This window comes from Nomascus leucogenys, chromosome 5 (genome assembly GCF_006542625.1).
Source record: "Nomascus leucogenys isolate Asia chromosome 5, Asia_NLE_v1, whole genome shotgun sequence".
In the NCBI taxonomy this organism is placed as follows: Eukaryota; Metazoa; Chordata; class Mammalia; order Primates; family Hylobatidae; genus Nomascus; species Nomascus leucogenys.
This window is the reverse complement of record NC_044385.1, coordinates 15,488,617-15,515,973: the sequence shown is the minus strand read 5'-3', so window position 1 is coordinate 15,515,973 and position 27,357 is coordinate 15,488,617. Positions and strand designations below refer to the sequence as shown.

The window sequence follows — 27,357 nt, the reverse complement described above, 5'->3', positions numbered from 1 at the left end:
TACAGAATGGGAGAAAATTTCTGCAACCTACTCATCTGACAAAGGGCTAATATCCAGAATCTACAATGAACTCAAACAAATTTACAAGAAAAAAACAAACAACCCCATCAAAAAGTGGGCAAAGGACATGAACAGACACTTCTCAAAAGAAGATATTTATGCAGCCAAAAAACACATGAAGAAATGCTTATACATAAATCTTTTAGACCACTTGTGATTATTTCATGGGCTAAATTGCCCATCCCAAATCCCCATACAATTATTAACTTTCTATGTTATGAAAAGTTGCACAGAGCTTAACCAAGAAGACAAAGAACGCCATGCTTGGAGCACTCAGCCTTAACGAAAACTGTCCCCCCTTCTTCCCCGTATTTATTAGTCTTTCGGCCAGTGCCATGGAAGAGAAGGGCTGCTTTGTTCAAAGTCTTCAGGCACACAGGTAGGGTTACATGGTGATGTTCCCATCTGCACTTATTTCCCATATTTCACCTCTATTAAAAAAAAAAAAAAAAAAAAAACCAAAAAAACGCTGGGCAAGGTGTCTGCTGCCTGTAATCCCAGCACTTTGTGAGGCAGAGGCAGGCAGATCACCTGAGGTCGGGAGTTTGAAACCAGCCTGACCAACACAGAGAAACCCCGTTTCTACTAAAAATACAAAATGAGCTGGGCAGGGTAGCGCATGCCTGTAATCCCAGCTACTCGGGAGGCTGAGGCAGGAAAATCACTTGAACGGGGAAGGCGGAGGTTGCGGTGAGCCGAGATCGCGCCATTGCACTCCAGCCCGGGCAACAAGAGCGAAACTCCATCTCAAAACAAACAAACAAACAAACAGAAAAACCGAGTCTTACTCTGTCACCCAGGTTGGAGTGCAGTGGCGCAATCTCAGCTCACCACAACTTCCACCTCCAGACTCCAGTGATTCTCATGCCTCAGCCTCCTGAGTAACTGAAACTACAGGCATGCATCAGCACGCCCCGCTAATTTTTTTGTATTTTTAGTAGAGACAGGGTTTCACCATGGTGGTCAGGCTGGTCTCGAACTCCTGACTTCAAGTGATCTGCCTGCCTCAACCTCCCAAAGTACTGGGATTACAGGCATGAGCCACTGTGCCCAACCCCATATTTCTTGAGAGGAATGGGCAGATAATCTTTTAGGGATAGCTTCTCACAAGGGGTCAAATATCCAGTGAGGGACTGTTGCAGAGGGAAGACCACCTGCAAATGCAGTAACAACTCTCAAATAATAGAAAACAAATTAATGGGTTGGAATCAAGAGGTTGGTGCCCTCTTTTCAATGCTATCTCTTCCTCTACCCTCTGAGTACAAGCTCAGGCATTAACATGGTCCTCCTCTCTCATTAAAATAAAAAATTATTTTAGCATTTTGGTGTTGCCAAGTTACTCAAGTTACTAAAGATGTTTCTCTGTGTGCTGCACACCATATCTCTGCATATACTACAAACACGAGGAGATCCATGCACAGGAGAAGACTGATAAGCACTCCAACTAAGGTAGAGGCACAGGGGCGAGGAAACCACATACAATGGCCAAGCAAGTGCCAGGCAGGTTCACCTACCTGGGACTGTGAGATTCCATTACTCCATCTTAAACTCACAGCCCCAAAATAAATCTTCCAAAGAGCTCACAATCTAGCTACTTACTCACAATAGGCTGGTCTTCTTAAAGTCAAACACGTATCTAACATTAACCGACATCACCTCCTTTAGAAAAGAAGTAGCTGTGGGAAAAAAAAAAAAAAAAAAGTAACCTATTTTCTAATAGTTTGTTTTCCATAATTTAATTTTGTTCCTCTAAAAGGTAATTTGGGATAATCACCTACATCAAACTAGCCACAGACCAGTTCGGATGTTGTTGAACTTGTATGGTGAGTCACATGACTAATTAAGATCATTAGGACGGTGTTACAACAGTGATGTTTTATAGTTAGTTGTCAACTTTAATACAAAAGTATACAAAATCCGGAATCCATTTTGTTCATCAAATTAACTATTACTTAATAAAATAAACGGTTGGACCTAATCACCAATGACAGATCAAAGATAAATTTTGAAATATATCATTTGCTTACTTTCTGGGTAACAGTTTAAAATGAATATGCTGAAATTGCTTCACAATTTCTTCTTCCATTTCCATCAACATACTTCTCTGTGAAAAGGTGTCTCTATTATGCGTATTATTAAAACAGAGAAACCATTGAGATACACATTATCCCCTAAAATAGTGTTATCAATCCAAACCTGAGTAGATAAATTATCAAGCAAGAACGAAGCAAGCAGCCAGGCATGGTGGCTCACACCTGTAATCCCAGCATTTTGGGAGGCCAAGGTGGGCGGATCACAAGGTCAGGAGTTTGAGACCAGCCTGGCCAACACAGTGAAACTCCGTCTCTACTAAAAATACAAAAAATTAGCTGGGTATGGTGGCGGGTGCCTGTAATCCCAGCTACTTGGGAGGCTGAGGCAGGAGAATCACTTGAACCTGGGAGGCGGAGCTTGCAGTGAGCCAAGATCACACCACTGCACTCCAGCCCAGGCGACAGTGCAAGACTCCACCTCAAACCACCTCAAAAAAAAAAGAAAAAAGAATAAAAGGAAGCAAACTCAGTTATCAAACGAAAATCTTAAAATAATGATATGCATGGTGTCTGTTCAAAATCTGTTATTAGCATTTAAAATGGAGACCCGATCTCTCACTTGTAACTTTAGTTATAATTGCAGAACAAAGTTATGAGAGTAATTGTGACTCACTTTATTAATCTCTGACATGCACATTTTCATGGAACAAATACAATTCTTTAATAACGCTTTTCTTTTTTCTTATGTTTATTGTGATTATATTTAAAGAAATGGAAGTTTACGTCTGTTAAATCTAACAATAAAAATTGAGGTTTTAAAATGTTGTACTGTATATCTCTTCATGTTTCTTTTTTAATAATTAATATTATTTATATTCTCAGAAGTACCAATCTGTGAGGGATTGGAAATTAAAGACACTTGAGTTCCTTCAGTTCTCTGCCACAGAGAAGTGCTGTGCTAGGTGATGTGGATGGGAACAAGTCACTGGCTGAGACCTGGACTTGCTTGGAGAAACTGCCTCTGCCGATGGAAAGGCATGGTGAGGGCCCCGCCAGCACTGGGCTGGACACCAGGTTTCCAGGGCTAAAGCAAGACACAAAAACTCAGTGCTATGGAAGATGTAAGGAGGGAAATGTGCCTTACTTATTTATGTAGTTTCTAAAAATAAAATACATACAAAATTCTAAGAGATCTTGATAAACAGCAAAATATTTGTATGTTTGTCAGTTTGTCTCCAAGTCATAAAAACTAGTAATCAGGCAAACAAGCAACCCCCTCCACATACACACATCAACAATGATGAACTCAGGCACTCAGGCACCGGGGCCTGACACTAGGCTGCCAGAAGAGCTCAGAGTTCAGCCTTTCTCAGTGTGGAGCGGCACCATGTCATCTGTTCCCGAGTTGGAAGCCATCAGAGGCCAGCACAGGCCTGACAGCAAGTGAAGGAGAATAGGGGCAATTAAATGGGGAGGAACACCTTGGTTCAGGTAGGGCTTTAACTCACATTTCTAAAACGAGTTTAAAAAAAATAAAATTAAAACTCTATTTGTACTAACAATAGGCCTGAATCCCAGAGGGCCACCAATGCTCTCTGACTGATACAGTCAGGCTCTGTGTCTCCACCCAAATCTCCTCTTGAACTGTACTCTCATAATTCCCACGTGTTGTGGGAGGGACCCGGTGGGAGACAATTTGAATCATGGGGGCAGCTTCCCCCAGCCTGTTCTTGTGGTAGTGAATAAGTCTCACAAGATCTGATGGTTTTATCAGGGGGAAGTTCCGCTTTTGCATCTTCCTCATTTTCTCTTGCCTCTGCCATGTAAGAACTGCCTTTTGCCTCCCGCCATGATTCTGAGGCCTCCCCAGCCATGTGGAACTCCAGTTAAACCATTTTTTCTTCCCAGTCTCGAGTATATCTTTATCAGCAGCGTGAAAATTGATTAACACAGTAAATTGGTACCAGTAGAGTGGGGCATTGCTGAAAAGACACCTGAAAATGTGGGAGCGACTTTGCCGACTGTTACTTTAGTAGGTAACAGGCAGAAGTTAGAACAGTTTGGAGGGCTCAGAAGAAGAGAGAAAAATGTGAGAAAGTTTGGAACTTGCCCGAGACTCGTTGAATGGCTTTGTCCAAAAGCCAGATAGTGATATGAACAATAAGGTCCAGGCTGAGGCGATCTCAGAGGAAGATGAGGAACTTGGGAACTGGAGCAAAGGTGACTCCTGTTATGTTTTAGCAAAGAGACTAGTGGCCTTAGCAAAGAGACTAGACCCCTGCCCTAGAGATTTGTGGAACTTTGAACTTCAGAGAGAGAATTTAGGGTATCTGGTGGAAGAAATTTCTAAGCAGCAAAGCATTCAAGAGGTGACTTAGGTGCTGTTAACGGCATTCAGTTTTATAAGGAAAGCAGATCATAAAAGTTCAAAAAATTTGCAGCCTGACAATGTGACAGAAAAGAAAATCCCATTTTCTGAGGAGAACTCCAAGCTACCCGAAGAAATGTGCATAAATAATGAGGAGCCAACTGTTAATCCCCAAGACAATGGGGAAAACGTCTCCAGGGCATATCAGAGGCCTTCCCAGCAGCCCCTCCCATCACAGGCCCAGAAACCTAAGAGAAAATGGTTTCATGGGCCAGGCCCAAGGTTCCTGTGCCGTGTGCAGCCTACGGACTTGGTGCCCTGTGTCCCAGTCGCTCCAGCCATGGCTGAAAGGGGCCAACGTAGACCTGGGGCCCTGGCTTCAGAGGCTGCAAGCCTCAAGCCTTGGCAGCTTCCACATGGTGTCGAGCCCACGAGTACACAGAAGTCAAGAACTGAGGTTTGGGAACCTCAGCCTAGATTTCGCAGGATGTATGCAAATACCTGGATAACCAGGCAGAAGTTTGCTGTAAGGGCAGGCACTCATGGAGAAACTCTGCTAGGGCGGTGTAAAAGGGTCCCTACTGGGGCACTGCCTAGTGGAGCTGTGAGAAGAGGGCCACTGTCCTCCAGACCCCAGAATGGTAGATCCACCAACGGCTTGCACCGTTCGCCTGGAAAAGCTGCAGACATTCAATGCCAGCCCATGAAAGCAGCTGGGAGGGAGGCTGTACCCTGCAAAGCCACAGGGGTGGAGCTGCCCAAGACCATGGGAACCCACCTCTTGCATCAGCATGACCTGGATGTGAGACCTGGAGTCAAAGGAGATCATTTTGGAGTTTTAACATTTGACTGCCCTGCTGAATTTCAGACTTGCATGGGCCATGTAACCCCTTTGTTTTGGTCAATTTCTCCCATTTGGAATAGCTGTATTTACTCAACACCTGTATCCCCATTGTATCTAAGAAGTAATTGGCTTGCTTTTGATTTCACAGGCTCATAGGTGGAAGGAACTTGTCTTGTCTCGGATGAGACTTTGGACTGTTAACTTTTGGGTTATTGCTGAAATGAGTTAAGACACTGGGGGACTATTGGGAAGGCATGATTGGTTTTGAAATGTCAGGACATGAGATTTGGAGAGGCCAGAGGTGCAATGATATGGTTTAGCTCTGTGTCCTCACCCAAATCTTATCTTGAATTGTACTCCCATAATTCCTACCCATTGTGGGAGGGACGGACCTGGTAGAAGATAGTTTGAATCATGGGGGCAGTTTCCCCCATACTGTTCTCATGGTAGTGAATAAGTCTCACGAGATCTGATGGTTTTTATCAAGTGTTTCCCCTTTTACATCTTCCTCATTTTCCCTTGCTGCCGCCATGTAAGAAATGCCTTTCACCTCCTGCCATGATTCTGAGGCCTCCCCAGCCATGTGAAACTATAAGTCCAATTAAACCTCTTTTTCTTCCCAGTCTCGGGTATGTCTTTTATCAGCAGCGTGAAAACAGACTAATACACTGACCTTCAGCTTATTCATCACCTCTTCATTTTGAGTGGGTGGAAAAGTGAGCAGTACTTTTTCAATGGACTTCACAATGTCTCTACCCAGAAAGATATAACTTAAAATATTAGTGTTTTCACAAGACCCTTTATACTAGACTTTTTGGAAGGCATCCTGGTGGTAAAGCTGTAGAAAGGCCCAGGCAAGAAGGAAAACGCAAAGTTACAGGTGGTCTTCAGCAAACCACCCACTTTTATTATGGAGTCAAGGGAACCTTCTCCAGGTGTTAACAGCATTCTATACATTCTCTGAAGGTATCCAACACAGAATGTCTTCCAGCAATTCTGGAAGTTACTAGGAATCTAAACACTTAGAAGAATAGAGCAAGGATTAAAAGCTGTGAACAAAATACAGATACTACCATAAAGACAAGATTAGAAGGATCCAGTTTTTGGAAGCTTCCAATTAAGTTAAAATTCAAAAACAAAATTGTGTGTGTGTGTGTGTGTGTGTGTGTGTGTGTGTGTAACACCAAAAATGTTGTAATGTAGGTCAAATTAGTTCATCTCAATTTAGGGAGCACAGAATATGGTCTTTCAGGTGCTATGTGCTTTCTAACCCACAGAACACACCCACTATCTGAGCAACAGGAAGCTAGGATGGGTTTGCACACAAAAATGTAAGAATCGCCCACAGGATCTGAGGCAGAGTCCAGCAAGTCTTTATTCCAAGTCCAACAATAACAGAACACTTAGCAGGAGGGCACTGTGCAGAAACCACTTATCTGAGGATTATTAGTATGTTTGCAATTTCTTTGGCATCTCCTCCCACTCTTCCCATGAAGACATGAACTCTGAGAAACCTTCACCCTCCTGTAGAAGGCTTCCCTTTTTCCTCCAAAATCCCCAACCAACAGACTACACTAACTTACTGTCATGAAAAGCATAGGCTCACACTCCATACAGGGATTGCCAGATACTTCGTGTAACAGTGTAAGAAGAGAAAGATAAAGGGTTTTGGCTGATAGAATAACTCATTATTCCATCAGCCAAGGCCTGTGTAAATGTTTACCCATTAATGGAAAGTCAAAGCACACACATTTTAGAGGCATGTTAATGTAGGATTTAATCAGGCACCATAAATCAGCAGGCCAGTTTTCCTCACACACAAGTTTCGTATTTCAGTTCAGATAGAGTAGAAATATGGTCCTCAGAATTTATACACATTTGATCTAACTGATTAAGTTCCACACTGCTCTTTTGTTCACTATAAACAAAAAGATGTAAAAAGAATTCCCAAACTGCCACAGCATGAATTGAAAACATACCATCTGCAGCTGCTTAGCTGCAGCTACTGCCCCCAAATCAAATGAAAGGCTCAAGAAATGCTCAGCTGTGTTCTTATTGCTCGGGAGGTTCCCGGAATCCTTCCATGATTAAGTTATTGGCAAAAATTAGCAAGATATGCATAGCCCATCTATAATACACCTCGCGCAGACAGCAGCATTCACAAGGAAATGAATGCAACTTTCGAATTATCAAAATGCCATGACGCTCCTGTTAAAAACCATTTAGCCTTTCCATCTTACAAAAATTTGAAATGTCATTTATTTTAACCAAGAGTTTTCTCCTGCCTGTTTTTCTAATTTGATAGTGGAAAGTGACAAATGCATCCTTATCACTAAGTTTTCATTCTTTTGCATGTCTTCATTCAAGAACATGAACACTCCAATCTCTAGGAGAAAATTCCAGCCCAAAGCTGAATATAATCCCTTAACTTAGAGAAAACAAGTGTAAGCCTCTACTCTCAAACATTCTCAGAGGAATAAGCTCAACATTCTGAGAGGAAGAAGCTCACGTTCATAGTACACTGTGGATGTTATGAGGTGACCCTCTGGAAAGAATGTTTATGTCTGGTATCATCAGAATTACTGCTACACATCCTTGGAAACCACAAGATAACTCTAGAGACACAAAACTTAAGAGCCCAAGAATGGGGGCCACGCTCCATCTCCTGCCCCTGACACCATGGTGCACTGACCACAGCACTTGCTGCCCTTGAGCTTGGACACAGGCTCGGAATCTACTCCACACGGTCTCCAAAGTGGCCACTAAAATTGATCAGAATCGTCACTTCAAGAGTTTTTCTAGCCAGCAGTCTGCTGAAGGTCCTTTCAGGCTAAAGCAGCACAATGTGAGCTCATTAGGGAAGGAGAAAATCACACGCACAACTGCTTCCTTACTATTTGCCCCGATCCCATCCCAGCTCCTCAGAGTATGAGATGGCCACTGGACTCCAATGGAACTTCCTCTGAATTGCAGGCAAGCCAGAGGGCCCTGCAGTCATTCAAAAGGTTTTTGCTCCCAAGAAACCCTCTGGCTCCTGAATAAGTGATTACTATTATCCCACTCATCAAGTGTCTCTTAAGCCTTCTATTATGAGTCTGAATTTTAAACAGGAACTAGGTCTTTTATTACATCCCCGATCCATGTCTCCAGTAACATTTCTTTCGAAGTTATAGAATCTGTCAGCAATCTAATTATTAGACTTTACCCTCCCTTCCTCCACCCAGAACTAAACTACTTCCAATGGCGGGGGGGACTCTATCTTGAGAAATATTATTAGAAAATCTATTGTATTTCCAGAATAAGAACACCACAAGGGCAACACCCTGTCTGCCTTACTCACCACCATAACCTGAGTCCCTAGAACTGTGTCTGGTAAAAAAGAACACGTAATAAACAGCTGACGAATGAATACGTCTGAGCACCAGCTATAAGATAGACAGCTTTTCTCGATAAATCCTCTCCGTAATACTATGAAACAGACTGAATTTTTTCCACTTACAGGTTCAGAAATGGGGACTTTTAAAGAGGAAGCCGCTGACTGACATACAAGCCGCATAGCCATGGAGATGGCCCCTCAGTCTTAGCCCATGTCTGATCTATCCAAAATGTGTTCTGTATCTTGGGATTACAGTATAGCAAAAAGAGCTCAAGATCACAAGGACTTTTATCCTACAGTAGAGAGGAATACTAGGGAAGCCCCCAACACAAGAGTTCTAACATCCAGCATCACAAAACCCGCTGGGCAAAGCAGAACCAAACAACTGGCAGTGCTAATTCCACAAGACTAGAACAGAAGCCGAGGGATAGCCAGCTACATGACATTCCCTAGCATTCCCTGAAGTTAGGTCAGGTCATAATAAGAGCTCCAGAAGAATGAGAGTGGAAGGGATGGAGGAGACCCTTCTGGGCCAGCCCTTTAGGTGATGCACACCTGGGTGCCCCTTCCCGCTCAACAAGCCTCAGCGCAGACCACTCAGGGCAATGCAGTGAGGCTGGGCACTATGATGGCAGAAACAGATGGAAGGAACCTGAATCCACATGTATCAGGTGGAGGAGAGCAGCCTACCTGTCCAGACTTTGGGCTGTCACACTAGAAAGAAATCAGCTTTTCCACCGCCAGAGCATTTTGTAGTGTCTCTTAGAGCAGGCAGAGCTACCTTAACCAATACAGCCCTAAGGAAAAGTCTTCTCACCTTGATGGCACATTCCACGTGCAAAACAACCATTAACCCGGTATAGCTGATGAAAATGTTTTAGTACTTTCATTTATGGCGGAGAGGTTTAGCAACTCAGAACTTCAGTAGTAGAAGAAATAGAAAAGGGGGTGGTTAATTAAGTCTAGAATTTTATTTTTATGTCAACTAGGTTTTCATTTTGCCAGCCAGTATCTCTTCAGCATCAGTGATTGAAAATCTGTATTTTTTCAGGGCTAATTGATTAGTCTCCTTCATATATTATCATAAAACTGAACTCAGGAAATTTTTTTAGTTTTAATAATTGTTGCATTTGAAATAATTAGAAATAATTTGAATTAATTAGAAATAATTCCTCAGTTTTGCAAAGATAAACAGATTTATTTTCACTCACCTAAAATTTTCTAAGTATCAGATACAAATAAACCAGTAATATGTCAGGATCCATCTCTTCAGAAGCAAAGTTGCTCAGCTCAATGCTGTGAGCTGGCCTGAGCCAGGCCTGCAGCAAGTGTCAGCCAACTAACAAAAGAAGCACCTGATCTCCAGAATGAATGGGTGGGATGTAAGATGAGACCCAGTGGGGAAATTGCCAAATCAGACAGGAAAATCACACCCCTGTAGGGAAAAGGGAAGTTGAGATGTGACTGAAGATAAATACATAAATATCTAACAGAAATTTCTCCTAAAATCATTTGACAAATGGATATGACCTCTGAAAAGGTCATGTGATCAAGATGAAGGTGAAGAAAACCCAGGGTGGTCATATAAAGTATATAACAAAGTAAAAATAAATAAATTATGCTGAGTTTTGAAAGAAGCTTTATACACAAGAGTGCATACTGCATGATTCCATTTACATCAAGTGCAAGAACATGCAAAACTTATCAATGGCCCTAAAAAAAAAAGGAACAAAGGTTGCCTCAGATGAAGGTGGGAAACAAAAGAGTAATAAGTTCACTGGGCAGGGACATCAGAGAACTTTCGGAAGTGACAGAAACATTTCACACCCTAATAGAAGTATGGGCCATATGGGTGTATGCATTTATCAAAACTCACAGAATGATACACTTAAGATTTGTGCATTTCACTGTATACGTTTTACTTCAAAAAATGTAAAAGTTTTTAACTCATTTACAATATACATGCTGAAATGTTTAGTGATAAAGTGTACAAATGTGTGCAACTTACTCTGAAATGCATCAAAAAAATAAAATGGATTGATGGATGGGTAGAAGACGGAGAGATATGTATAAAGCAAATAAAATCAGACCTAACAACAGTGGAATCCAGGGGGTGGGTACAGAGGTGTCCACTACACCACACAGTATTTTCAGCTTTTCTGTAAGATTGCAAATTTGCATGATAAAATGTTGGGGGAAAGTATATGGTCATTATACTGAGATTTATTGGTTTAAATAAATCTCAGAAGTTTAAAGCAGAATGCAAATCTTACCCAGCACTTACTGTTAGTTCATGAGACGTAAGACAGGAAGTGGACTGAAGGAAGGGAGCGTCGGCAGCAAATGAACAACGCCCCAGAGACCTGGGGGCGGAAGGGATGCTCAGGTCAGGCAAGCTCTTTTTGTCCACAGATATCCTTCCTAATGTTTCCTCAGTTTAAAACTCTTGTGGCTGGGTGCGGTGGCTCACACCTGTAATCCCAGCACTTTAGGAGGCCAAGGCGGGTGGATCACAAGGTCGGAGTTCAAGACCAGCCTGGCCAACATGGTGAAACCCCGTCTCTACTAAAAATACAAAAATTAGCTGGGCGTAGTGGCACGCGCCTGTAATCCCAGCTACTCGGGAGGCTGAGGCAGGAGAATCGCTTGAACCCAGGAGTCGGAGGTTGCAGTGAGCCAAGATTGCACCACTGCACTCCAGCCTGAGGGACAGAGCGAGACTCCATCTCAAAAAAAAAAAAAAAAAAAAAACTCGTTACTCAGCGTAATTTTAAAATACATCACTTCAGTGTATCAATTATCAAGTTATATATTCCTAAGTATAAAGTCTCAAAACACATGACCTTGAGTTGCAAATATAATACTATGTGTGTATTCTGTCAACTAACTGAAATGAATTCAGTAATTTTTATACCAAAACATCATTTATATCTCTGTATATCCAAAATAATTTTTCCTTTAGTTTTACGACACAGTCTATAACCTTTAGTAAATTACAATGAGGACAAAAAATCCTAATGACCATCTTACATGATAGACAAATTATCACCACTTTGAAAATACTGTCCGCCACTTCTCCTTAATGTTGCTTTTGTTAATAAAATCCATTTCTGGAGTTGCAAAACCTAAACCAGGCAAAAAGATGAGTTTGGATTTAAGCAGATCATTTTAATAGAGATAGTACTGTGATCAAAGGAACAACTGAGAGTGTTCCATATGTATCTTCTGGTCTTGGAGACAGCCTACAGTTTCCCTGCACACAAGAGGCCCTCAACAAAAATTCAAATCCTAACCATTTTCCAAAGCTTAACTCAAGTTCTATCTTCCTTGAATGTTTTCCTAACTATGCAAACCCACCTTATTCTCAGCTAACCACAGTCTTTCATCTGAAAGAAGCTGTAGTGCCCATCTATCATATGGTCTCATCTACACAGGAATCTTTTTCTAATATACCTGACACATAGCCATCAACTCTGCCCAAGTTAGTTGGTTCATCATCTAAGAAGGCAGTTCATTCATCACCTAATAAGGTAGCCCATGCTACTACACAATAGGTCTAGTGGTTAAATCACTCCCTCTGATAATTCTGAATCAGTAACATAAGAAAGTTTAACTAGAGGAACACTCAAGGTCCCTCTGAAAACTAAATTCTAAGAGTGAGTTAACTTGCTGACTGTGCCTGACAGCTACCCAGGACTTTAGGATAGGAATGGAAAGACAAGATCCCTGTCCTCAGGGGTCTCACACCCTAGGGTGTTCCCTGTTAACTTAGAAATCTTAGAATGCCAGCATTTGAAAAGACTTCGAGATGGCATGGCCCCACATCCTTATTTTAAAATTGGATTATAGTCACTGCTCCAGAAAGCTGAGGGAGTTAGACAAGGCCACCAAAGAACCCGTTATCCCACTTGTATCGTCTGCAATAGCAGGATATTCTACTCTGCTCTTAAATACTCCAAGTAGATTTTTTTTTTTTTTTAGATGGAGTCTTGCTCCGTCACCAGGCTGGAGTGCAGTGGCACGATTTTAGCTCACTGCAACCTCCACCTCCCAAGTTCAAGCGATTCTCCCATCTCAGCCTCCTGAGTAGCTGGGATTACAGGCACGCACTGCCATGCCTGGCTAATCTTTGTATTTTTAGTAGAGACGGGGTTTCACCATGTTGGTCAGGCTGGTCTCGAACTCCTGAACTCATGATCCGCCCGCCTCAGCCTCCCAAAGTGCTGGGATTATAGGCATGAGCCACCACACCTGGCCAGATTTTTTTAAATTATCATTTTTCTCCTTAGTTTTACCTGTTCCAAAAAGGAAGAGGGTAAAAGTTCACTTTTAAACACACTAATGCTTGCAGGGATGACAAGGAAAGTAAGTGCATATTGCCAGAACCCTGCTCCACGAAGGCAGGGGTCTCGATGTACACTTCTCTCCACCTTCCTCAACACCTCCCAGGGTGCTACAGCAAGGGAAGTACAGATGTGTTAAGCCTTTGCTATTGGAATAACAAAGAGCGTAGTAAGATTAAAGCAGTGTCTCTTGAAACTCTCCTGGGGCCTTGTTCCTCATTCCATGCACATATCCTGTGCCGATTCAACATCCCCTCTGCTCCACAGCTTATCTCAGAAAGAACTAAGTTACGGTGCCAAGCTAAGAGGATGAATTTAGAAAGCTCCACATAACCAGACGCACAGCGACAGCAGCCATCAGACATCACCCAGATTTAACTGCCCTAAAATTAGCAGTCAGAGCAAAGTAGTTACTGCAATGATTGCGTCAGAGCTATTCTGACTGGCGAACTGCCAGTTTTAAACAAATTGTCCTGCTTTCTCTAACAGGGAAACAATATTTTGGAACAGAGCCAGCTAAGCATTTCAGTGAATGTTCAAATTCTAGCTTCGCTATTAATGTTGTATAATTCAATGACAAGGTGAACAAAGTCTATACAGGCTACATCTGCAAGGGTGTTATTTTCTTTGTTGTAAGCACTTATTCTTTGGGTGAGTAAAGTACTGTGGATGAATCCTTTTAAATATTTAAATGCCTGAAATTTATTTAGGGATTCACATTCAACTGGCTTAAACAAAGATTATGCAAATCTAGCAAAGTATAAATGCAAAACAAAAATTGTTTTCCTCTTATATTTCTTTTAATCTTGGCAAAGACTCAGGGGCTAAAAAAAATGTTCTCTGCATGATCACAGAAGGACCCACTCACTTCCCAACAAAGAATATATAACCTGATTCAATCGGTAAAACTGCTACCTCACCACAAATTACGAAATTTCTAGTTAATGACAGACAATTCACTGGCTGAGAGAACAGGGCAGTTTTTAGACCAGAACAATGAGCTCATTAGCCCAACCCTCAGCCTCCACTTCCCCCTTTCAGTGATAGTGAGTCGGCTAATTCCGCCATTCTCATATGCACACACCTTCTTTAGTCCCTCCCTCTCTCCCTTCTTCCTTTCTGTCTTTTCATTCTTTCCTTTTATCATGATTTATTGAAACCTACCATACCTTACAAGGGAGCTGTAGAATAAACAACACTATAGCTGGAACCAAGAGACATGGGTTTAAAATATAAGGACTCCAATTCAGAAAACCACACTTTCATTAAACGTTAGTTTTTGTATCTGTAAAAGGGAAAAAAATCCCACTAGCCTTGTAAGGTTCTCATTAAGTATACATGAGAGAACACAAATGAAAGTTCAAGCACGATAACATTTTACACTTGCCTTTAAGAATATCTCTCCCCAATTCTTTATTCTCTTCATAAATCAACATTAGTCTCCTTCACTTACTCTTGTAATTTAAAACACTTTATTTATTTATCCTTTACGACAGGGTCTCCGTCACACAGGTTGGAGTCCACTGGCACGATCAGCCCACTGTAACCTCGAACGCCTGGGCTCAAAGGATTGTCCCTCCTCGGCCTCCCCAGTGGCTTGGTTGACAGGTGTGCACCACCATACTCAGCTCATTTTAAAATTTTTTGTAGAGATGAGGTCTTGCTTTGTAGTCCAGGCTAGTCTCAAACTCCTGGGCTCAAGCAATCCTTGCCTCAGCCTCCCAAAGTGCTGGGATTATAGGCATGAGCCACTGTGCCCAACTTAAAACATTTTAAATTGGAAAACTGACCCATTATTCCAAACAAATGAGTTACAACAATCCTCAAATAAAATTGGTTGATAAATTGGATGCTTCTACTATCACATACGCCTTGCTTACAGCACTTATCATAGCATACCTTATACACAAATGTAAACAAATAGGAGTTAGAATGATATCCTTCTAATGTCATATTATAAGAACTAGCACTATGTTAAGATATTAAAGATAAAAGACTTTTACCATGTAAAATTAAGACTATGGCTACTGAGCACCTGCCATATTTAAGGCATAAATAATATCCTTATGTACTGAATCAACAAAAGATGCACTATACACTACTGATGGGGTTTTTAAACATCATGATTTCCTGCAGAAATGAACCCTGCTAATGGACTGAGAACTAAAAGACTACAGACAGTACTACACAATTCAGAAATCCTTTCTTTTCAGTAAGCTTGATTAAGCCCCAGCCAGGGCTTTTAAGTCAACTGCAGCCTCATGGGATTCAAATAGGGCTGTGCAGTCATCAGCACAGACCAGACTTTGAAACCTGGGAAAGGTGTAAATCATACTCTCTCATGAAAGGCGGCCACCTAAGGGTGCCCAGGCTCCCAGGAACCACACCTCTCTGAACGGGGCTATAAAGTTCTTGATGTAACAGATGGAACACAGTCCCTCTTCAGAAACTTCCACATTTTTACCAGTTCCATATCAGAGTTCAATCACAGGTCATTTCAAACGACCCAGGAAAGGCACAAATGAGGTATAAACTGTTGTTCAAGATAGATCATGTACAATAGAAATAATGATTAGAACTTGCTCAACAGTATTTAGTTCAACAAAAGCCAAGATAAAGGAAGTTCTTTTATGTTCAACCCACAACTCCCAATCATTTCTTTAACAAATATTTGTTTACTGTGAGCCTATTATGTGGCAAAAACCACCTAAGTGCAGGGAATACAGCAGTAAACCAGAAATGTCCCTGCCTGTTTGCTGCTTATGTTCCATTATTAAAACTGCACAGGAGGATGGGTGGGTGTGGATGGTGCCATTTAGCTGGAAGCTACTGGAGATACAAGAGCAGGGCTCCTTGCTGTCTCTCCTCATTCATTTCCAACCCACTAATGGCTGGGAAGCTAGGCATTCCTTGCCCTACAGGTGGCTGTGTGCTACAGTTCTGGCCAATCACATACAGACAGAACTAGGCTATTAATCTGAACTTTTAACATACTCTGATCCTGGGACTGGTTTTGTCTGAGTGTGATAGTATGATGCTTCTTAAACAGCTGAGTTCAGGCCAGGCACAGTGGCTCATGCCTGTAATCCCAGCACTCTGGGAGGCCGAGGCGGGCGGATCACGAGGTCAGGAGATCGAGACCATCCTGGCTGACATGGTGAAACCCCGTCTCTACTAAAAATACAAAAAAAAATTAGCCAGGCATGATGGCAGGCACCTGTAGTCCCAGCTTCTTGGGAGGCTGAGGCAGGAGAATGGCATGAACCTAGGAGGCAGAGCTTGCAATGAGCAAATATTGTGCCACTGCACTCCAGCCTGGGTGACAGTGCGAGACTCCATCTCAAAAACAAAACAAAACAAAACAAAAAAAAACAGCTGAGTTCAACTAGAAACTTTCTAAGGAGAATAGCATCACCATTACATTAACCTACCCCTCAATAAATGAAACCTCAAACCAAGACCCACAAGCAATTCTGGAAGAAAACAGGCCAAAGTCAGAAATGTTTTCGGGAAAAAGAATAAATACACAGTAAATGTAAGGCCCATCAAGAGTGGAGTTTGTCTTCGGCTTGCCTCACAAGACCCTACAGGCTTCCTAGAAATTGCATTTCTCAACTGCTATAAACTCTAACCAGTGATAGTACAACAGTGGACTCTAAACAGGGGCCACACATTTCAAAGATACAAATGCCCTTGAGTTGCAGAGAAAATACTTCTACATCTATTTATTTTTAATACTAATCTTCTTAAAATGTACATTTGTTTTATAATGTCCATAATATCTTAGCACAGTAAAGTATATGTTTATACATACAGATACATTATACATATACACACACACAAACGTGCATACAGATATGTATATATGTATATGCATGCATACATGAACACTTAGACAATTGTGTATAGATGGGATGCATGTTGAAAAAAGTTTGAGAACCTTGAGAACCTACTAAAAAGAAACCACTGTTTTTTGCATTAGGCCATTTAAACACCTAAAACAGGTAGCATTTGCCCTGTACAAAGAAACAAAACTATAATTCCTAAAATTACTTATTAGAAACTTCAATACAGAGAGGACAGTTTCCCAAAGCTATTCCTGAACAATGTGAATACCCACTGTTCAACAAGGAACCAAATGTGTTATCAAAACCACCTCCAGAAGACAGTGAAAGTAGTTATGCTGACTTCACAGGACACTATGCCTTAAGCATTAATCAGAACTTTCTTTTAAAACTCCACACAATGGTTCATCTCAGCATACACAATCTTTTATTCACCCAAGAGTTCTTACTTTCCACAGTAACAATTTTTAACACTGGCTCTTTACCTAGATATTTTTACTTAAGAGTTTGAATATACTACCAGATAGCCTACTTCGGTCTGTTCTGATTTCTTGAGCAACTCAACTAAATGGGGATATTTCTCAGCAGATTAAGCAAATATGCAGAAGTGAAAAATATGGAGTAATCTAATGGGCAGAGTTCAAGACACCCCTTCTGGCTAAATGTTTATCAGTAAAATAGGAAGAGAAGTATATCAACCAATTAAAACAAAACTGGAAGAGACTGTGGTGTTCTTCCCTACTATCTGAAAGCAATTCAACACAAGAGAATACCAAACCAAAACAGAAGCTGAAGAAAGTCCAATAAGATTGTGATTTTTTCCTATAAGCATTGCAGTTCCTAAGGCCTCCAGAGGTCACAGATCACAGTGTGACCCTAGTGTCTCAATCCAGTCAGTCATTCAACAAATTTTCTTAATCATATGCTGAAGAGAGTCTTCGTTACTAGGGACACACTGAAAATGAACTCATTATTACTCAGCATACGTTGGTCAGTAGAACCAGCAAAGGAGGTTTGACACACTCTTTCAGGATATCCATGTGGAAAGGTGGAGATATATGGGCTAGCTGTAAGATATTAAGAGCATTAGTAGTTAACTGTAACCGAGAGTGTGACTCCTTGTAAGCCTCGACGGAAGCTTCCAGAGACACACTTCGTGTTGTTCAGCCAGTTTAACAATTTCATCACTGGCTTAAGTAAAGATATAAAAAGAGTCTAATCTAATAATGTACAGACAGCATTTCTTTGGGAGGACAGGTAAAGGTGCCAAATAATATAATCAAATTCCAAAAAGCATGATGGAAAGAAGCAGCTAAAATAAAGCAAAACCACAGCACAATAAATGTTAGGTTTTGCAGTGACATCAGCGCAAGATGGAAAGACGAGGTTCGATGGCAGCATGTGATTAACGGCTTGGGGGGTTTTAGTGAAAAGGAAACTCGTTGAGTCTGGCCACCGGAAAAGTGAATGCAAACTTGGACTACATCAGTGCAAGCAAAATGCAACCTATGACAAGACACTCCTGCTCTACTCTACACGGGTCATGTTCACGGGTCACGTTACACCAGGAGCCCAACTCTGACAGAGACTGAAGGATTTGTTCTGTAGGCCACCAAGGCAGTAGAATTTGAATAAACAAGCAGAATCAGATTTCAATTCTATAGGCCAAGAAAACTTTCTAGTACTCAAAACCATTAAAAGGTGGAGATCACCACCCGTTACTTGCAATGTTCAGGTATTACCAGAAGACCACTTACAGAGATTATATAAAAGGATCCAAATATCAAAGAAGGGTTAGTTGAGCTACTCGGTGATTTCCAAACCCTGGTCCTTAGTGAATTTTTCACTGACCCGTGCAAAAGAAAAAAGTGTCTGTGTGGGGATAGCTATAAATCCATGAGTGGGGTAATTTTAACACAGCTCCTCTCTGGATATGAAGGACTCTCCTTTAAGTCTGACAGCATACATATTCTTCCCCCTTTCCCTACCTTTTTTTTTTTTTTGGTACATCAAATGTATTCTGACGAAATGCATTGACAATAGGTAGTAACTGCTCTTGTCAATTTTAAACACACTTATGTAGTAGCAACATTAAATGCTGACATATCTGACAATCCCTAATAGTTGCTTTTTTTTTTTTTTTTTTCATTTTATAGGTAGATGAAAACAAAAGGTATAGGAACAACATGATGAGACAATCTTCAAGGTCCTTTCTGGTCCAAAGGTGCTATGACAACTAGACTCAACTTGCTGCGTATTTTCTTCCTTCCTACCACTCAACTTGGCTATCTAGTACTAGGGGTGGAAAAATGAACCAAAGAATTGGGTTGCACTAAATATGAAATCTCTCAAGAAGCAGAACCTCAACAGTGAGTCAACATCTGGCTCCCTTCTACAACTGCAGTTCTTTGGAACCAAAGTTTATGAATCAAGTTCAGAAAGGATCAAAATAATCTATGCCTAAAGTTGAGAGGCTTTTAAATTCCTACCACATTGTTACCACTCTTTTAAAAGGAGTCACAGCTAAATGCAATTGGAACAGAAAAAGCAATTTCTGAATCATTGATTTCAAGGTAAACCAAGTAGCTATGACCCTCATGCAAAGCATTCACATACAAACTTACTATAGGCCAAGGCAAAGAAATGACATAATCATGAAAAATATAAACATCCCAGTCAGACAGGCATTTTCATTACTCTAATACATTCGTTTTAAACCTTAAAGAAACCCCAGATTTTGGTGCTGAAAGGCATCATGAAAATACTTTCATCCAAATTCATTTGTGACAGGTGCTAGAGGCAGGAAGCTCAAGGTTCCTGTCAGTGCCTAAAGCTTTTTCTACTCTCACTCTGCAAATGAATTAGGCACATTAACAGAAGTAGAAAACCTAGAACATGGTTTACTATTTTCTAGGACTGTACTTTGTATTTCACTGAAGTTCAAAACAGAAAGAAAAAAAAAAAAAAGCAGCTTTTCAATTAACAATACCCCAGTCTAAATTTTCTTCAAATTCAGTGTGTCTTTAAAAGGATTTGTAATCCTAAACTACCACCATAAATTGATCAGAAGTTCAAAAACTCAATGCCTTCCTCAATCTCAAAAAATAACCCTGCATTTACCAATTATGGTTGGGGGCAAGGGGCTGTATCCACATAAACACATAGTTCTTTGCAAAGTATGCAGGAAACACAATCCCTCTAAACTAGTTTCGATGCCCAAACACAGTGCTTTTAAACCAGTTTCAATTACCAAACAACTGGTTTTTTAGGGTAGCTAGTATTTCCTTACTTTCAGAAATAGACTGCTAATTTCAAAATAATAACCCGCTTCCCCTTTGCCTCAGGTAAAAAGATCCCCAAGGTGGACAAGTGTTTACTAAGCTCAGGTATCAAGGAATCCTTCAAAACACCATCCCAGTCTTCGGGGGTGAGGGGGAGAAAAACAAACACCTTCCAAATCCATATTACACAGCTTTAACTACAGTAAGCATCAGAGAAGCCAAATTCATGATCTGATAATTCCCCTATTAGACTAAAAGTTACATTCCATACAATTAAAGCTCTTTGAGAAAATCTATGATTTAAAAACATAAAAAGCATTTAATGAAAAACATATACTCAAAGCAACTGGGTAAAATCTGTGGCCCATACTAAAAGCAAGAAGCTCCACCCCCATACCTGTGATCTAGCTCTTGCTTTACTTTCCGGATCAAGTGCTTACACTGCTTCTTATCCAAGTTCATTTCACCCCATCTATAGGTGGAATGTGGGTACTGATAAAAGCTGTTTCTGATTTCGTTTCCTACTTCGCAGATGTTTGCTCTGTAGTTTTTCTTCTTTTTCCTTCAGCTATTTATGAATACACTCTAATTTAGAACAAATTCAACATGTCTTATTTTAAGCTGGGCAAGGCACACAATAAATGAACGCTATAAAGATAATTTCAAGATATTTATCCAGCGTATAAATAAGTTTGCCTACCTAGGCAAGATTTGGACAGGCTGCCATGATCTTGCTTTAGAATAAAAGTGCTTAAAAACATAACTGGGAGCCTGCTGCTGCTGCTGCTGCTGCTGCTGCTGTTACTGCTGAAACTACGGGCTATTGTGCTTGTCCTAAAAGGGCTTGTGCTTAGAAATGAAAAAACCAAATATCCTCTGGGGAGAAGATGTCCCTAACACAATCCCTGGTATGAATCATGCAGATACTTTAACTGCATCTCTTCCCAAAATGGATCAATGGAATCCTTTAGGAAGAATCAATGTGATTTATACCCAAAACTTAAGAAAGATTGCATTTTCTCATGAATAATACTCTCTTATAACTCTGAATCAAGCAGTGAAATTCAATCAAGCGCTAAACATCTTTTAACTGGAAATATTGTCTAAACAGGATGACAAAACTAACAGAACTCTGAATTCTTTAAGTAAGTCCAAACATGAAACAGACATTCTTAAATGATGTAACTAAACACAGTAACCAAGTTGTCTCTTGAAATTCAACTTTAGGAACGCCAAAAATAATAGGCCACCTCTCAATATCCGCAAAAATATCGGTATGTGTAGGTTTTCTAGGAAAGTAATAAAAAGCAACAGTTTGGGAGATCTTTTTTCTTCAATTACTAATTGTAACACTGGAAAAATTACAACCTAGGCTGCACACAAACGCAACTCAAATGGGCAGTTTACTAAATGTCTGTCATAAGAAAGCCATCTAGTGTTAACGTTTAGAATGGAGACTGCAGACAAAAGAGGCAAAGAAAAGAAAAATCTGTGCGACTATTTTGAACTTACTGAGCAAAGCCATGAGAATCACCAAGATTCTTTCAGGGTTTTTTTCCTTGTTTTTTGAAAAAAAGCCATCCTTGTCAAAACCCAGTCTCAATCTAACCAAAATCCAAAATGTCTACAATTTTATTTTGACCAAAATCATGTTTTGGTGAGCACAATTCCGTGACCAATGCACTTGATTTTTTCCAATACTCAGGCCAGAGTCATCTTGGGCTGAATTAATTTAACTCAAGCAGGTTAATGATGACAAATACCTCCCAAAGGGGTAATGCCAAGTTGTTCTCTCTTTCCGAGAAGCCTCGGCTCTCTTGTAGATGATGAGCCGAAATTGATTCTTTGGGTTTGCGGCACGGCTGAAAATTAATCTGTAGGTGTTCCTGGGGATATTCCCAGGACGTGGGCAAACTACCCTCACTGACATGGGAAGACCCGGAGAGGCCCAGGAGCTGGCAAAGTGGGAAGAAAGGTCGCGCTGAGTGAGAAGGGCGCTCGCCAGAGGCTCACGGTCTTACAAAGAGGGATCCGTCCCGGTAAGGACGCGCGCTCCGGGCGCACCGCTTCTAGAAGGGGAATTAGCCCCGCAGCAAGTTCGGCGTCAGCCGGCCAGGCGCGCCGGAGAAGCTACGTCGGGCAACCGCGAGCCCTTCCAGAGAGCGTTAGTCAGAGCGGAGTTCTGAGCACCTGGAGGAGATTCCCCCTCAGCGCCTGTGTCGCCGAGACGGAAACAACCTTTCAGCCGATCGATAACTTGGAGAGAACAGGCGGCGGCGGCTCCTCTTCCAGCCGGGGCCGGGAGCGCGGGTGCATCTGCGTCTACAAGCCGGACCCTGCGCCGCGCCCCTCGCACCCCCGCGCTCCTCGCCGCCGTCAGCCCCCACGGCGCCCCGAAGGGCATCCCCTTCCCCTTCGGGACAGTCCCCGCCTGGCCGCAGCCATCCCGAACCGACCCTCGCCACGCTGCCCGTCGGATTCCCCGACACGAACCTTCGCAACGCCGTCCGCCGGGACCTGCTACAGCCTGTGCGCGCCGGGCGGCGCGTACCCGGGCTGCCGCCTCGCCGCCCGCCGCTGCCCCGGGCTGCCCATCGGCCCGGACTCTCCCCGCGCCGGGCTCCGGCGGAGGCGGCCCGGACCCGCCGGCTGCGGCTGGAGCTCTCGGCCTGCGCTCGAGCGGCCGGCGGGGGCGCGATGCTCCTCCTCCGTCCTCCTCCTCCTCTCGCTCCGCCGGCTCCTCCCGGGCTCCCAGTCTGCCGCGCCGGCTCCCGATGCCACCGCCCGCCCGCCCAGCGGCACCGCCCCCCCGCCCGCTCTGCGGGCTCCCATTGGCCGCCGCCTGCAGGCCCCCTCGGCCCCGCCCCACGATTGGGCGCGGGCGCCGTCAGTCTTACCGCCCGCCGGGCTCCGGGCGCAGCCGGTGCGCTGTTCCCAGGCCCCGCGGCGCGCGGGAGCTGCGCGTCCAGGAGGGGCCCGGACGCCCTTCTTGGGGAGGGGGCTGCGGGGCGCAGCATGAGGGGCGCTGGGCGAGCTCGAGGGCCGGGCAGCCTACCTGGACCCCGGCTTCTAGAGAGCCGTCGCCGTCCTCCTCGGGACTCGCTTTCGCCCCTCTGAGGAATAAGTTAAAAACCGCGAGTCTGATTCTGAGCCGCCCCCTGGCGCAGGCGCGACCCCACCCGGCCCTCCCGCCGCCTAACTAGGGACAGACGCGGCGGCCGGGCGTTCGGATCCGTGAGCCTCGGCCGCTGGGGCTACATACACAGCCCAGGGCGCCACGGAATCGCCGAGGCCCCGCGAACGCCCAAACGGCCGCATGTCGAAGTGATCCCATCTGAAGAAGACAGCGCGAGGAAGCGAGACCCTGCTGTGTGCCGGCCCCAGGAGGGTGCCCCGAGCCCTGTGGGTCGGAGGGTGGGGAAGCACAGAGAAACACGCAGGCAGTAAAACGTTAGGAGGACAGGGGGTGCCAGCGTGCAGGAAATGCTGCTAAGAGACCTTTAGGAGCCAGGGGGAAAACGGAGAGACCGGCAGTTCCAGGCACCCGCATCCCAGCCCGGTGCGCTCACCCTTTCTTCCCTGCCCTCCAGGCAGCGCTCAGCCCACGGTAGGAATGTCCTGGATCTTTTTTCCGACGAGGAAGAATTGAACTTTTTATACCCAACTTTTCTACTTTCTTAGAAATGTTGACTCACCTGTGAGGAAGCATTACTTGAAACTATTATTGTAAATTGCTTGACATTTGAATTAGATGCTGAAAGATTAAAGGGTCTCAGAAGCATCTTTTAAGCTAGACTGGAATTGACTCTGCCTAAATGGACAGCAACAGTCATCTATACACAGGAATAATAAAGCAGGTGGAGGCAGCCTCTAACTTACCTTCCAGCCACACCGTAGGATTTCCTGAGCAGGCTTTTTTGTCAGAGTTTTGAGCTGGGTTCCCTGAGACTGGATTGGGGCTTTCAGTTCCTCCCCTTCTAGAGTCAGACTTCTTCCTGAAGAGAGAATATTATCTCTACTTCCCTATCACAAACACTTCCTAGAACACAGCCCTGTTAAAAGTTAAATAGAGGCGGTCCCTTCCACACTATATTTCTCTGTGATCTGAAGCATGTACACATTATACAATCTTTTGTATCTTTTTAAATTATAGGTATCTTTTAAAATTATACCTATATGTGGGATTAGGTATAACTAAACAGGTCAAAAAGCAATCCTGTGACATAATACAATTCCTGAGCACTCCAGGTTTTGATGAGTTTCCCAACTGTCACCCCATTATCAGCATTTACAAGATTGTCATGTATTCATTTAACAAACATTTATGAAGCCAGGTGCGCTGGCTCACGCCTGTAATCTCAGCACTTTGGGAGGCTGGCGGGCGAATCACAAGGTCAGGAGATCAAGACCTTCCTGGCTAACACGGTGAAACCCCATCTCTACTAAAAATATAAAACATTAGCCGAGCGTGGTGGCAGGCGCCTGTAGTCCCAGCTGCTCGGGAGGCTGAGGCAGGAGGATGATGTGAACCCGGGATGTGGAGCTTGCAGTGAGCCGGGATCATGCCACTGCACTCCAATCTGGGTGACAGAGTGAGACTCCGTCTCAAAAATAAAAAATAAAAAACATTTATGAAGATCCTCTGATGTTCCAGACCATGCTAGGTGCTGGGAATATAAAATGCACAGGACATAAGGCTCGGCTTTTCAAGCGCTCACCATCTCACAGGTGTATCCTCATACGTTGTAGATACTCTACAAGAGATCAACATTATCTCCTATGTACTCAACAAAACCCTACAGGAGGAGCAGCTGTGAAGGAACTTTTCCTGGGAGTGCCTAGGGAGGACATACTCACATTTCACCTTATTGCGTGTTTGATTGTCTATAAGGGCCTTGAGAAGAACCACATCTCCTCCAGCATTTTGATCCCTATGGCACAAATCCACTACAGTCCGGAGCAGATCCTGGGTCAGTGGGTTGTCATTGAGGTGGGTCTTACTGCTGCAGCTGCAAATGTCCACTGTCCAAGAGATGAAGAGGAACCCACCCATTTGATGTGTTCCTTAATATCCAATACACAATGATCATATATGGAAGTCTGATCAGACACTCTTCAACGACGGTGTTAGCCACAATTCTCACTCTCACCTTCCCATCCCACTTCTTGTGCTTTGCAAACTAAAATTGAAATATCCTAAGCCCCACTACCAAGGTTGGCAGTAATTTTTTTTAATGCCTGTAATTGATTGTGTACGTTTATGAAGGTCCGTGGGAGTTTGTGACTTTCCCAGAACTCCATGTCACATGAGGCTGGCCTTCATCGGAATGTTCCTGCTTTCAACAAACAGGTCCTGAGTGAGCCCCTTTGCTGTGCAGAACAATGGTGATACATACAGGCGAGAGCAAAACCCACAAGGTGTCCACGTCACGGCCGACCACAAGAGATCTTCAAGAGACACATCTCAGGAATGATTCTGAACCTTCACCAAATAAAATATTCCAGAAATAGTATTAGATTTAATGTGTGTGTCCTTCCTTGCTGGTCTTCCTAGCAGCAGCCCTCTTGTTTCTTGCCTTTATAGGCAAACAGCCTGAAACTTAGCGCAGACGGTGGAATTGCAGCACCTGTGAAGATATCAGTGCATCCTTTTTGCCTCAGGACGGCTTACTGAAAATCATTCTATATTAAAGCTATACATTTTGCTGAAATTTTAAAGAAAAACATCAATGGTGAATTATAAAATTGTGTTTGCCTAAAGGCTAGTGTGAACAACACTTTCGCCTTCCCCCAGGCCAAGATTTTCCCTCCCCTTGTTGCCCAAGCCTCACTTTCTAGCCCTCAAAATTCTTCTTTCTTCTGTGAATTGCATCGTGTTCTAGGGGTTCCCAAAGAAGCAAACTAAAGGGATTAATTCTTCTTTTTAATTTTTTTATTTTTTGGCAGGGGATGGAGTCTTGCTCTGTCACCCAGGCTGGAGTGCGGTGGCATGATCTCGGCTCACTACAACCTCCGCCTCCCAGGTGCCAGTGATTCTCCTGCCTCAGCCTCCCAAGTAGCTGGGATTACAGGCACGCACCATCAAGCCCAGCTAATTTTTCTATTTTTAGTAGAGATGGGGTTTCGCCACGTTGGCCAGGCTGGTCTGGAACTCCTGACCTCAAGTGATCCACCCATCTCCGCCTCCCAAAGTGCTGGGATTACAGGTGTGAGCCACCGCACCCAGCCTAATTCTTTTTACAGTTTTGATTCAGCACATCCACTCCTGAAATAATTCCAACATCAGTCTTACCTATTTTTCTCTAAGTGTAAAGAGAGCTGGAGTTCAAAGACATTCCAACTGTCTACCCTGTTCCAAGGTTTTGAACTTCTTGGCTGACCTTGCCTGTTACTTCTAGCTATTTACGTTTGAATTTAGCAAAACAGGAGTTTTATTTTCTTGACACACTGCAGCAAGATTCTACCTACAGATGAAATGAGTACACTGTGATAAACCTGAATACCTAAGTTATATAAGGGTTTACACTCCTATCCTTATTTCCTCCTTCCCTTTTCTATTACTAACCATCTTTTATTAAGTATTTCTTTTATGTCAAATGAAGATGTATAATTTGCAACAAATAGGCATTGAATGTGTATTACACTCAGGGTATTATATTGGACTCTAAGGACCCAAAGGGCAATATTTATTAGAGTATATGAATTTTATGACAAGGAGAAGAACTTGAGAGCAGGTGCTCGGGATCATCAATGAGTGGCGCCCACAGGGAGAGCAGGAGAGCCAGCCATCTGGCTTGGGCCAACCAGCAAAGGCCTGACCAAGGATGTGCAACTGGCCAGGCAAGAAGGAGAGAAGAAAGCACTCTACCTCTGGCAAGAGGAAGCACGGTGGGTGAAGACACAGGAGCTGCCTGTGCAAGGCATGTTTGAGAAACAGCAGTGCCCTTTGGCCAAGCACAGGTTTATTCACTTGTATAACAAACACTTACATGGCACTTCATCCACGCCAGGTTCTGTTTTCCTCTTAGAAGGGAAGTCCTCACAGACAGACAAGCACATGGGTGCTGCTTCAACTTTTCTTTTCTTTTTTTTCTAAAGAAAACCTCTTACAACAGAAACATGTTTGAATATGGTCTTATGAAGTAAATTAAGAAATGCAAAGTTCTGCTGCAATTTTAAAAGAAATGGTTCAGTTGCAGCTCAGAAA

At 43.0% G+C, this 27,357-nt stretch overlaps 1 protein-coding gene across 4 annotated transcripts in view; it reads right to left on the bottom strand.

The window, feature by feature from the left end:
- SIPA1L2 (signal induced proliferation associated 1 like 2) overlaps nt 1-22,936 on the bottom strand; it is a 238,632-nt gene extending 215,696 nt beyond the window's left edge. For 3 of the 4 annotated variants that reach the window (XM_012506652.2, XM_030812675.1, XM_030812673.1), the window contains exon 1: nt 22,644-22,936. The gene's annotated coding sequence lies outside the window, so the exon portion shown is untranslated. The remainder of the gene's footprint in view (nt 1-22,643) is intronic. The other variant, XM_030812671.1, reaches the window with a different exon arrangement.
- Between the last annotated feature and the right edge of the window lie 4,421 nt (nt 22,937-27,357).